General features: G+C 36.8%; 1 pseudogene; it reads right to left on the minus strand.

The window, feature by feature from the left end:
* Nucleotides 1-3,634: 3,634 nt before the first annotated feature.
* On the minus strand, nt 3,635-5,372 carry LOC105500918 (annotated as a pseudogene).
* Between the last annotated feature and the right edge of the window lie 5,274 nt (nt 5,373-10,646).

Below are 10,646 nucleotides of genomic sequence, written 5' to 3' on the forward strand. Positions count from 1 at the left end.
GAGTAAGGGAAATAAATCAATGTGGAGTGGCTCAAACTAAGGACCCACCTGCTCACTGGGAGAATGGGATAGAACCACCAGGGATTTGTGCCTTAAGCAGTGGGGAGGAGCCTGGCTTCTTCAGCTCATGTGTGGCAGCCTGGTACTCAATCTGTGAAATGGGAGCCTGTCAGCACGTCCCCTCTTTTTTTGCTGAGAGCTTTCTTTTAATAAATTCTGCTTTCCTCACCTTTCAAAGTGTCCACATGACTAATTTTTCCTGGTCATGAGACAAGAACCCAGATTTTAGCTGAGCTAAGGAGCAAAACATCCTGCATCATAATGAATATCCTCCTGGAGCAAAACAGAAAAGAATAATTGTCTTTATTAGATGTATCCTATTCCACAGTATATGTGTAATAAAATGTATTAAGATGGTTATTAAACTCAATTATTATTATTCTTTCATTGCCACTGCAAACTTAATACATATTGCCTTACATACTGATGCTTTTAATTCTATAGGATAGATTTTTGAAGGGTAGGATAGCTATGATATAATTACATAATAATACATTTTCTTACTACATTCTCCAAACTATATACAGTCATTAATCTCCTAGAAGAATATATTAGCTCTGACTCACTCACATTCTTGCCAGACCTTGATGTGGTTATGTATAAATTTCACTCTCAAATGTGGAAATACATCTTCTTATTTATCCTTATTCAGTGTCAATATATGTCCAATTAAGAAAAATCATTGGTAAGCTAAAAATATTGTTTAGTATTGGTTACATTAAACCATATAAGCTTGATTTAAAAATTAATTTGCTTCCTGTAGAAAACTTTATAGTATCTTTTGAAAAAGAAATGTACACAGGTAAAACTAAGAATAAACAGTTTTACTATGAAATACTGAGGCTGATTTGTAAAATATATCATTTATGCTTATTGAAATAATGCCCATTTCTTCTTTGAAAACTGCTCTAAGAAATTATTAGTACCAGAAATATTTTCAGGTTAATACTTCTGTTCATTTGATCATTTCAAGCTTTTCATTAGTCCTCATATAAACATCTTCACATCACTTTAATTATTCTAAAAATTACTTATAAATGTTTTTACTAAATTATTCTTATACCAAGAGACTCCTAAATGGGGTGACTAAACTCTTCATTTGGAGGATCATATCAAAAAGAGTTTCTCTAGTGTTTAGACTGCATTTTCCATTCCTCACCATGCTAGTCTCATTATAAATGCACATAATTCATCAACTTTATTAATAGCAACATTTAGACTTAACATGGTTTGGTGCAGACAATGCTTGGTGTTCACACCACATTTTGGGGGCATAGGGATGGTGCAGACAATTCTTGGTGTTCACACCACATTTTGGGGGCATGGAGAATACATTCTCAGTCCTCTCTTACAATAATATGTGGAACAAGTGAAGTAATATTGTATTGATGACCGGAAGGTGGACAGAAGCCATGAAACTAAGGCAAGCCACTTCAAGGCTTGGCTACTTAAACACCTCACAACCATCCAGCTTCTTTTCTCTTCTGTGGCTACCTTGAAGCCCTATATTCCAGATGGCATAGGTATAAGAAGGAAGGGCACTCTGAGGTATGTGGGGGACAGATGTATGTGAGAGATATATTTTTAGTGTGTTAATCTTTTAAGAATTGGGGTTTTATATGTTACTTCAGTACAGTCTATCTATTTTGACTAAGACATATTGTTTGGAATATCTTTGAGAGTCTGACTTATTTTTGTCTCAAAACTCATGTCTTTAACTCCTCAGCCTACATCACCAGGACTTGAAGGACAGCAGCACATCTTCAGTGAGTACCTACTATGAGGTAATCACTACCTCACACTTTGCTTCTCATGATAAGTTGCCGTCATGTATTACTACTTATAGTGTTTTGAATATCCAGTTTTGTTCTATTTTTTTCTACACTGGTCTCTATCTAGAACATTCATATTGCCTTTCACTTCTTCTATATCATTTATTCTTTTGCTGCTATTACTTTTATTTATTATATACTGGGATGGGGTTGGGACAAAATAGTAACCAAACCTAATAAAGCAGTAATAATCAAACATAATAAAAACAAAATATAACAAAACTGTTTTCCTGAGAATCTTACTGTAATGCTATAGGATAGGTTCAGTACCTGTTTGGGGACATTATGAAAAACTCCATAATAGTACTCTTTACATCTCATTTAATTATCTGGGTTTCCATGAGAGCAGTGACCATGTCAATCTTGTGTATGCCCATGGAAAACACTTGGCAAAAAAAAAAGACTTTCCATAAAAATGAGTTGATTCATAAATTACTTTTTATTTGCAAAATATGAAACCTCAGCACATGGTTGTTTTTGAGTAGTTTGCTTCTGTAAAATGATTCCGTTGATATATCACTTCACAGAGAACAGTAGTAAGAAATAAACTGATGAACTGGAAACTATTTCTTTCTTTACAAACTGGCAGAGTTATGCTTTTATATTTTTCTTTAACACCTAAAATTATGTTTACAGTGATAAATATGTTTACTCACTATAATAATTTTTCAAGAAATATTTTATTCCAAAATCTGAAAATTCATTTTATACTCATAAATTCTGTCTCCACAATTTAAAATAACTAATTGGAAAGTACTGAGTGAATCATTGACTTTTTGGTACAGTGTCAAAAAAGTTCTGATTTTCTTCATAATGCATGCTCTACATAAACCGTATGTGTATTAAAAGTTGGTAAAAATTTGTTTTTCTGAAAAAAATTGTCAAGGATATCTATAAAATACTGTTTGATTAAAGGAAAAACCTCTAAATTCTTATAATCAAGACCCCTGTAGAAAAAAAGACAAAGGAAAACACACACACTCTCATCTACCACTTAATGGTTTACAATATCTGTTAGCAAGGCTCCAGAGGATAGAGGACTAGCTCAGAATAATTAAGCCTTCAAAGTCCTTATCTAGGTTTTTCAGACCATTCAGAGTAGATGTCATTGTCAGATAATTCTGTCTATGACAAACTAGTCAGACACTAGAAAAGGGCTGCCTGTAACAACAACAGCAACAACAACAAAAAAAGCCAACTACATATAGTACAGCTAAATGGCAAAGCAAGCACACTTTTCAAAGTGTGTATCTGTCACAAAATGTCTTTTCTGAGACTTCTCCTAAATGCTAAGAATACAGTTGCCCTTTTACCTGACTGCTCTGCCCTGCCTGACAATTTATTGGGCTACTAGTTTCATAAGGATGCTAACTGGGCCCTTCCTCTGTTATTTGGATTCATTAAGAACAACTGACACTTGAGTCTGCAATTGACTTACTTCTTAGACTTCAATAGTTTTTTTTTTTTTTCCACATGAATATATTATGGTTTATTAAACATGTTTTCATTGACAGAAAATGTGAGGTAAAAGACCACTAAAGACACTACCTTATTTACTGTATTCATCAAGTTTATCTCTAGGGCAAATTATTTTACCTCCTGAGGGCACACATCTGACAACAGGCAGCACCATGTTTGTGTTCTGATTTGCTAGAAGTACACTGATGTTTAGTGATGTCTGAGTTGCCACAAAAGGCATTTCCATAGTCACTGCACGAGTAGGGTTTTCATTCTGCATAAGTTCACTTGTAAGGAAGGAGCTGTGACTCTCCATTACAGGAATTTTCAACTTGACTGATTCTACCCATTTCTCTTGCGTGCATCTTCTTATGTTTGACAAGTTTTGATGAGTAGAAGAAGGCTTTCTTACAATCACTGCATCCATAGGGTCTCTCTCCTGTATGCGTTGTTTGATGTACATTGAGTACTTTGTGGTGAAGCCTTTTCCATATTGATTGCACCGATAAGGTTTCTCTCCTGTGTGAATTATCAGTGGATAATGAGACTATATTTGTGTGAATAGGACTTTCCACACTCAATCCATACAAAGGGAATCTTTCCCATATGACATCTCTCATGTTGTATGAGCCGTATTTTCTGGATGAAGGCTTTACCACATTCATTGCATTCATCGGGTTTTCTCCTGTATGAGTTCGGTGATATATAATAAGAGTGTACTCTGTGGTGAAACCTTTACCACATTAACTGCATATGTAAGATTTCTCTCCTGTGTGAGTTCACTGATGTATAATGAGAGTGCATTTGACAGTGAAGCCTTTTCCACATTCGCTGCATATACAAGATTTTTCTCCTGTATGCTGATGTACAATGAGATTGCTCTTCATGGTAAAGTCTCTTCCACATTCACTGCATATATGGGGTCTCTCTCCAGTATGGGTTTGCTGATGTACAACAAGGTAGTGCTTCATGGTGAAGCCTTTTCTACATTCACTGCATATATAGGGTTTCTCCTCTGTATGAATTCGCCCATATACAATGAGATTGATCTTCACAATGAAACCTTTTCCACATTCATTGCACACATAAGGTTTCTTTCCACTACAAGTTTGCCAATGAGCAATTAGATAGCGCTTCATTGTAAAGGCCTTTCCACACTCACTGCACATATAGGATTTCTCTTCTGTGTAAGTTTATTGATGTGCAATGAGAATATACTTCACAGCAGAGCCTTTTCTATATTCATTGGGTATACAGATTTTGTCTCTTGTATTAGTTTTCAGAAGCTTAGTGAACAGGACACTTCTGGACAATTTCTCACATTGACCCCTTCCGGGATTCTCTTCTATATGAATGTTCTTGTGGTAAATGAGCTGAGACTTCAGAGGAAGGTCTGCTCACATTCAATGAATGCATGGGGTTTCTCAATTTTCTGAGTCCTCCGATGCTTAAAGACTTGGAATTTAGAATGGATCCATTTTGCATTTTCAGAAAATCTAGTTTTGGTATCCATACGTTCATACTTACCATGTAGAAGGATTTTCTCACCTCCAATAAACTCAAGGTTATTTATTCCATGTTTTCTGGTTGATTAAACTTAATCTTGATTTCAATTTTTTTCTGCACATGTCAAATGTATTACGATTTTGTGCTAGAGGAAAATGTGTCTTGCTGAGATGTACAATATTTCTAAATGCATTCTGTCCACTGCATTGCTGCACGCTCTTCAGAAATCATTGGTTTGGAGAGCGCTCTTGCAGATGACTGTCAACTTTCCTGATTCCTAGACAATTTTTATTCTGGATTTTAGCATCTGTTATCCATGGTTCTCATCCATGTGCCAACCTGGAGAGTGCATCTGGTTTGCTAGTTTGATACCCCAGTGATACTAAGGGGTTATAGTTCTCCACCATCACATCCTGGTACAGGTCCTTGTGAGCAGTGTTCCAGGAGCTGCCACTCCTCGCAGCTGAATTCCACAGCCACATCCTCCAGGGTCAGTTATTCCTGGGTCTTGATCATTTTCTTCTCCAGGGTCAGTTATTCCTGGGTCTTGATCATTTTCTTCTGTGCTCAGAAAATAGTGGATAACATGGAGGATACATCTTTGTCTCTTCAGCATTTGCCATGAAGTTTTCCTAGTGAGAAATATTAGTGTCCAGGTAAAGTTGTCCCCAGAAATGATGATATCCAAGGCCAGCAACCTCCTTCTTCTTCCTTCATTGCTTCACTTGAGTTCTCTTGCTTCTGGGAGCCAGGAATTGAGGGCTGTGCTGGAACCTCTCCAAACACTACTGGCAGCGACAAAACGCCGCATCCACTTACGAAACCACTTCCTATTCAGACGCGCTCATGCGCGGCCTACGGGACGCTGAGCGGTGACAACGATGGAGTGATGGAGTCAGGCAAGGGCCACGGAGCTCGCCAGGGATCGGCTGCGGTCGCTGCTCTGCGAGGTCACACGGCTTCGTCCACCGCAGCGTTTCTGACAGAAGCGGCCATAATGGCTGTGAAAATCACTCTTGACCACCTCAGTGTCTTTCTCTCTTCGTTGCGAGAGACACTCAACAGCGCTGGGCTAACCACGTAAGCTTTAAAAGTCGGGTGCCCAGCCAAGGCCAACACAGCGCAGTGGCATTCTGTTCAGCCGGTTGGGGGAAAAAAGATGGCGGTGCCCTTTGTTCCAATAGTTTTAAAGCACATAATTTAATTTGTATCTGGGTGACCCACAGCCACCTATACTGTGAGTGACTTATGTGCAACTGAAACATATCTGCAGTTTTATATATCTGTATGCTTAAAAATATATGTTGTTTTGCTTAAAAACAAGATAGTTCTTGTTAGAGTTATTGCACTTGAGTTGTTATCAATATCCTATAAAATTTGTGATACAAAACATAGGCACTTAGATATTGCTTTAGAAATAGAGTTTTATATCACTGAGAACACATTTTGGAAACTTTGCTATGAGACTCTTTCAAGTAGAGATCCATATATTGAAGATTCCTTAATTTGACTTAGTGTGACAAAAAGCAATGGCAATATAATATTCTAAAATGACTTTGGAATCAAGAAAAATTGAACTTGAGATAGAGTAATACATCACAAAATAATCAAAAGAGACATTAAAATATAGGATAACAGATAGTATCTAGAAGAAGATGCAATCAAATAAATCATCTTTACTGTAATATTACAAATGTACTAGGTAATAACATATAAACACATATTACTTTTTTTTCCTAAGGAGTAAGATTTTAACTGAAGTGCAGGAAATGAAAAAAAAATAACTGATAAAAGTCATGAAAGATTGATTGCCATAGAAAAGTAAGTATGGTTTTCTTGAACATTACCAAATAAGAAGGATATTATCAGTATGCTGTTGTAACATGATGTCCAGACTGCCTGCAAGACTCAGCCCTCTGCCGAGAGCAGACAATTAGAAATAGGAGAGAGCTGTTGAAATATTGAACCAGAAAGTGATGCCAAGACTGAAGCATTAGTAATACATTGCTGAAATCTGAGACTTTGAAATAATCAAGGAGAGGAGATTAAAACAAAGGGGTGTTAGCACAGAAAGAGAAGATTGAAGAGTGAAATAAAGAGTTGGAGGAAATGTGAGAGAGGAGTTATCCACAGGTGTAGCTGTTGAAATATTGGGGTTGTTTGTAGGTGTGTTTCTTTCTTTTTTTTTTTTTTTGAGATGGAGTTTTTTCTCTTGTTGCCCAGGCTATAGTACAATGGTGCGATCTCAGCTCACTGCAACTTCCGCCTCCTGGGTTCAAGCGATCCTCCTGTCTCAGCCTCCCGAGTAGCTGGGATTACAGGCATGCGCTGCCATGCCCTGCTAATTTTTGCATTTTTTTTAGTAGAGACGGGGTTTCACCATGTTGGTCAGGCTGGTCTTGAACTCCTGACCCTAGGTGATCTGCTCACCTCGGCCTCCCAAAGTTCTGGGATTACAGGGATGCGTCACCATGCCTAGTCACAGGTGTGTTTCTAAAGGACCAATTGTAATGGAAAAGAGGTTACTAATCCTGATATGGATTAAATCAACGAATCAGTAAGACTTATTTTCTCATTGTAAAGCAGAGGTTGTATTATATACCTTGGTGAGTTTTGTGAAAATTAGAATTTATTTTATAGCTCCTCAGTATTGATAACTATTGTTAAGTGTCTGACTTCATTGATCAAAATATTCACCAAAAATATTCATAAATATCTACCATTCTTCAGATACTCCGTTAGTGCTAGGGGTTTGAAGATAAATAAGATGAAGGCCTACCTCTCACAGGGTCCTAGTCCAGCAGGGAGAGACAGATAAAAAGGGTGAACTGAAGAAATAATAATCTGCAACAAAATGTTATTACATAGGGTCAATACCAGAAGTGAGTATTTGGTGCTATAAAAGTACAAAACAAGAAGTAGTCAACTTTATATTGGGCAATAGAGCTTTGAAATTAATGTTCAATGCAGTCCTACAAAATTAATTATAATGGAGAGGGACTCTTGACAGTAGAGTGTGTGCAAAAAAATCCATAAGCACAGAGGCATGCAATGGCCTAATAAATCTGGAAACTACAATCAGCATGATGAAGATGAAGAATGGATGTGACTGGGTAAAGGAAAAGATAAGAAAATAATGTAGAGCTAGGGGTCATATTATTCAGGTTTTTGTATGATATATTAAATAGGGCTGCATTTAAAACTAACCATGATTAGCAGTATGAACTAAGTGAGGATAGAGAAGTAGATATGAATGTATAGCAACTCCACTTTCCTAAGACTGCAAGAGTGGCTTTATTCCCCTCATTAGGGCACTTCCATCCAAATGACACAGAATTTGTTGTGGTAGAAGTGACATTATGTGACATTTGCTGTCACTCTGGATAGGTTTAACTAAATTCACACATATCCTCTGACTTTGTATCAAATGCACCATGAGGGCTTCCTTAAAATGACTCTATTAACTATGGACCAATGTTTCCTGGGCAAAGATAGCTTTCAAAGGGACACGTCAATGTAATTAACTACTATAAACCTAACTTTAAACATTTAGATAGTAAATATATAATGCTTGACTATAGCAATATGCTTTGGCCCTATTTGGACGTTTTCTCAGAGTTAAGGATGTAGGTAAAACTCAAAAGATAAAACTTGAAGATAAAATGAGATCTAAAACTGAGAGTAAACATTTGCTGAAAAATTATAGGATATATAAACTATAGAAATAATTTAGATACATTTTTAAACTGGAAATACAAGACATTTCTATGAGTAGGTATTTTGTTAATCTTAGAAGGATTCTAATTACTCATCTCTTCAAAACTTATTCGTTATGCACCTATCACTAAGTGCCAGATGTTGAGTGATGCTGATTTGACAAAACATGAGCCTGCTCCTGCCTTAGACCTTCTACTTAAAATGCACTTGTTTCATGTAGCTACGTTTGTAAATCTCTTCAGATCTCTCTGTCAGGTCACCTTCTCAGAGAGAGTTTTCCTGACTGCTTACATACAGTAACAATGACCACTGTACATACTCAGCCCCATCACTCTTCATTCCTCTTACCCTGCTTTGTTTTCCTTCATAGTAATCATCTGGCATTCTATGTATTTACTCATTTATTCTTATTATGTCTTTCCTCCCTGGAATTCACAGGGTGGATGTTGTTTTCACACTGTTCCTTCTTTCCTTTCATATAGTTAAAAGGAAGACCTTGGCTCTCTCCTTTCTGAGACTAGTCATTTCCTCTGGATCTTGTATCCCATTTTCTTTCAGATTGAGGTCCCTTCCAAGTGGCAAAAGGAGAGGCAAGGAATTAAAGTAACTCAAGAGTGACAGTTTAAATATGTTGAGTCTGAAAAAAGATTCGGATCCACAGTTATAATGGAGGGAGAATCAGATATAAATAATTGAAGTGCAAATATTTTTGTGAGACCTCCATGAATTATAGTATAAGCGGAAATGTGACACTTTCTTACATTCTCTTGCAATTTTCTTATTTTGTCTAAAAGATAAAATATTTCTGCTTTTATTTTGAATAATACTTTTCTTCACCATGTTGCTATCATGGAAGTGTGAGATTAAACTCTCTACCTACTCCAGACACCAGACTGCACTTTCAGAGCATGTTCTTTTTTCTTTTTTTTTTTTTTTTTTTCTGAGACGGAGTCTCAGTTTGTCACCCAGACTGGAGTGCAGTGGCACGACCTTGGCCCACTGCAGCCTCTGTCCCCCCGGGTTCAAACAGTTCTCCTGCCTCAGCCTCCCTCTTTTTCTATTATTAATTACATCAACACTCAATTCTCTTATTGTTTCTGAAGATTTCAAGAGAAGCCTGATATGGGGCACAAAAGTGCAAGACATTTGGTTAGTAACTCCTAGAGGATTATTGTATTAGTTAAAAATAAAACAACTAATATGGAGGGTGGGCATGCTGGTGTTAACTGAGTTATCTCATGAGTGTTCTCAGTCAACCTCAACCCATCTCAAGATATATTTGATCATGAGATGTGTTGGGAAATCATCCTAAATGCATTACGTATAATGTGTTGATGCCTTAAAGTATAAGGAGATTGGGGGAAATGTCAATTGGACTTGAAAAAAAAAAGAAAAACAAAAAACCAGTTCCTGGACACCATTATGCCTTAAGAGTTTTGTACTCAGCAGGCCTATGTCCTCTATTCTGTTTTGTCACATTGTGATTATCAATATATCAAGGAGTTCTGTTGAATTCCAATAGAGCAACTGCTAGAGTTGGCTCACTACTTTTGCAAGTAGACCATTAAATTATTATCAGTCTAACTAGCTGCCTGGCCATGGAAGGCCCTACAGATACTCCCTGTAGGGGAAGGGTTGGATATAGTTTTCACTTCTGAAGACGAACCTAGTCTTACCTCTCTGACAATGTAGTAGACAATTTTTTAATCTCTGTAGGAGCAATTGTCTTTCTTCCTTCTAATTTCTGTTAAAGGTGGGTTATTTTCCTTTACAACTAAATGGAACAAAATATTTCTGGAATACTGAAATCCTCTGCCAGATCAGTTCTGTCTTTTCTGTTCCTTGTTGGAGAAAAAAAAAATGCATCTTCTCTTCAGTAGATGGCTTTCCTCCTCTAATTTCTCTCATAGGTGAGCACAAACTTTAGGATATTTTATATCATTATCTTTTACTTCCCTTTTTTATTTAATGGAAATCACATTTGACTCACCTTACATACTGCTTTATCCCACCAAAAGAATTTTGAGCATTTAACACATAATGTTGGCATCACTGAGCTCCTTAGGGCTCTAT

Source organism: Colobus angolensis, unplaced genomic scaffold (assembly GCF_000951035.1).
Source record: "Colobus angolensis palliatus isolate OR3802 unplaced genomic scaffold, Cang.pa_1.0 Scaffold7, whole genome shotgun sequence".
Lineage (NCBI taxonomy): Eukaryota > Metazoa > Chordata > Mammalia > Primates > Cercopithecidae > Colobus > Colobus angolensis.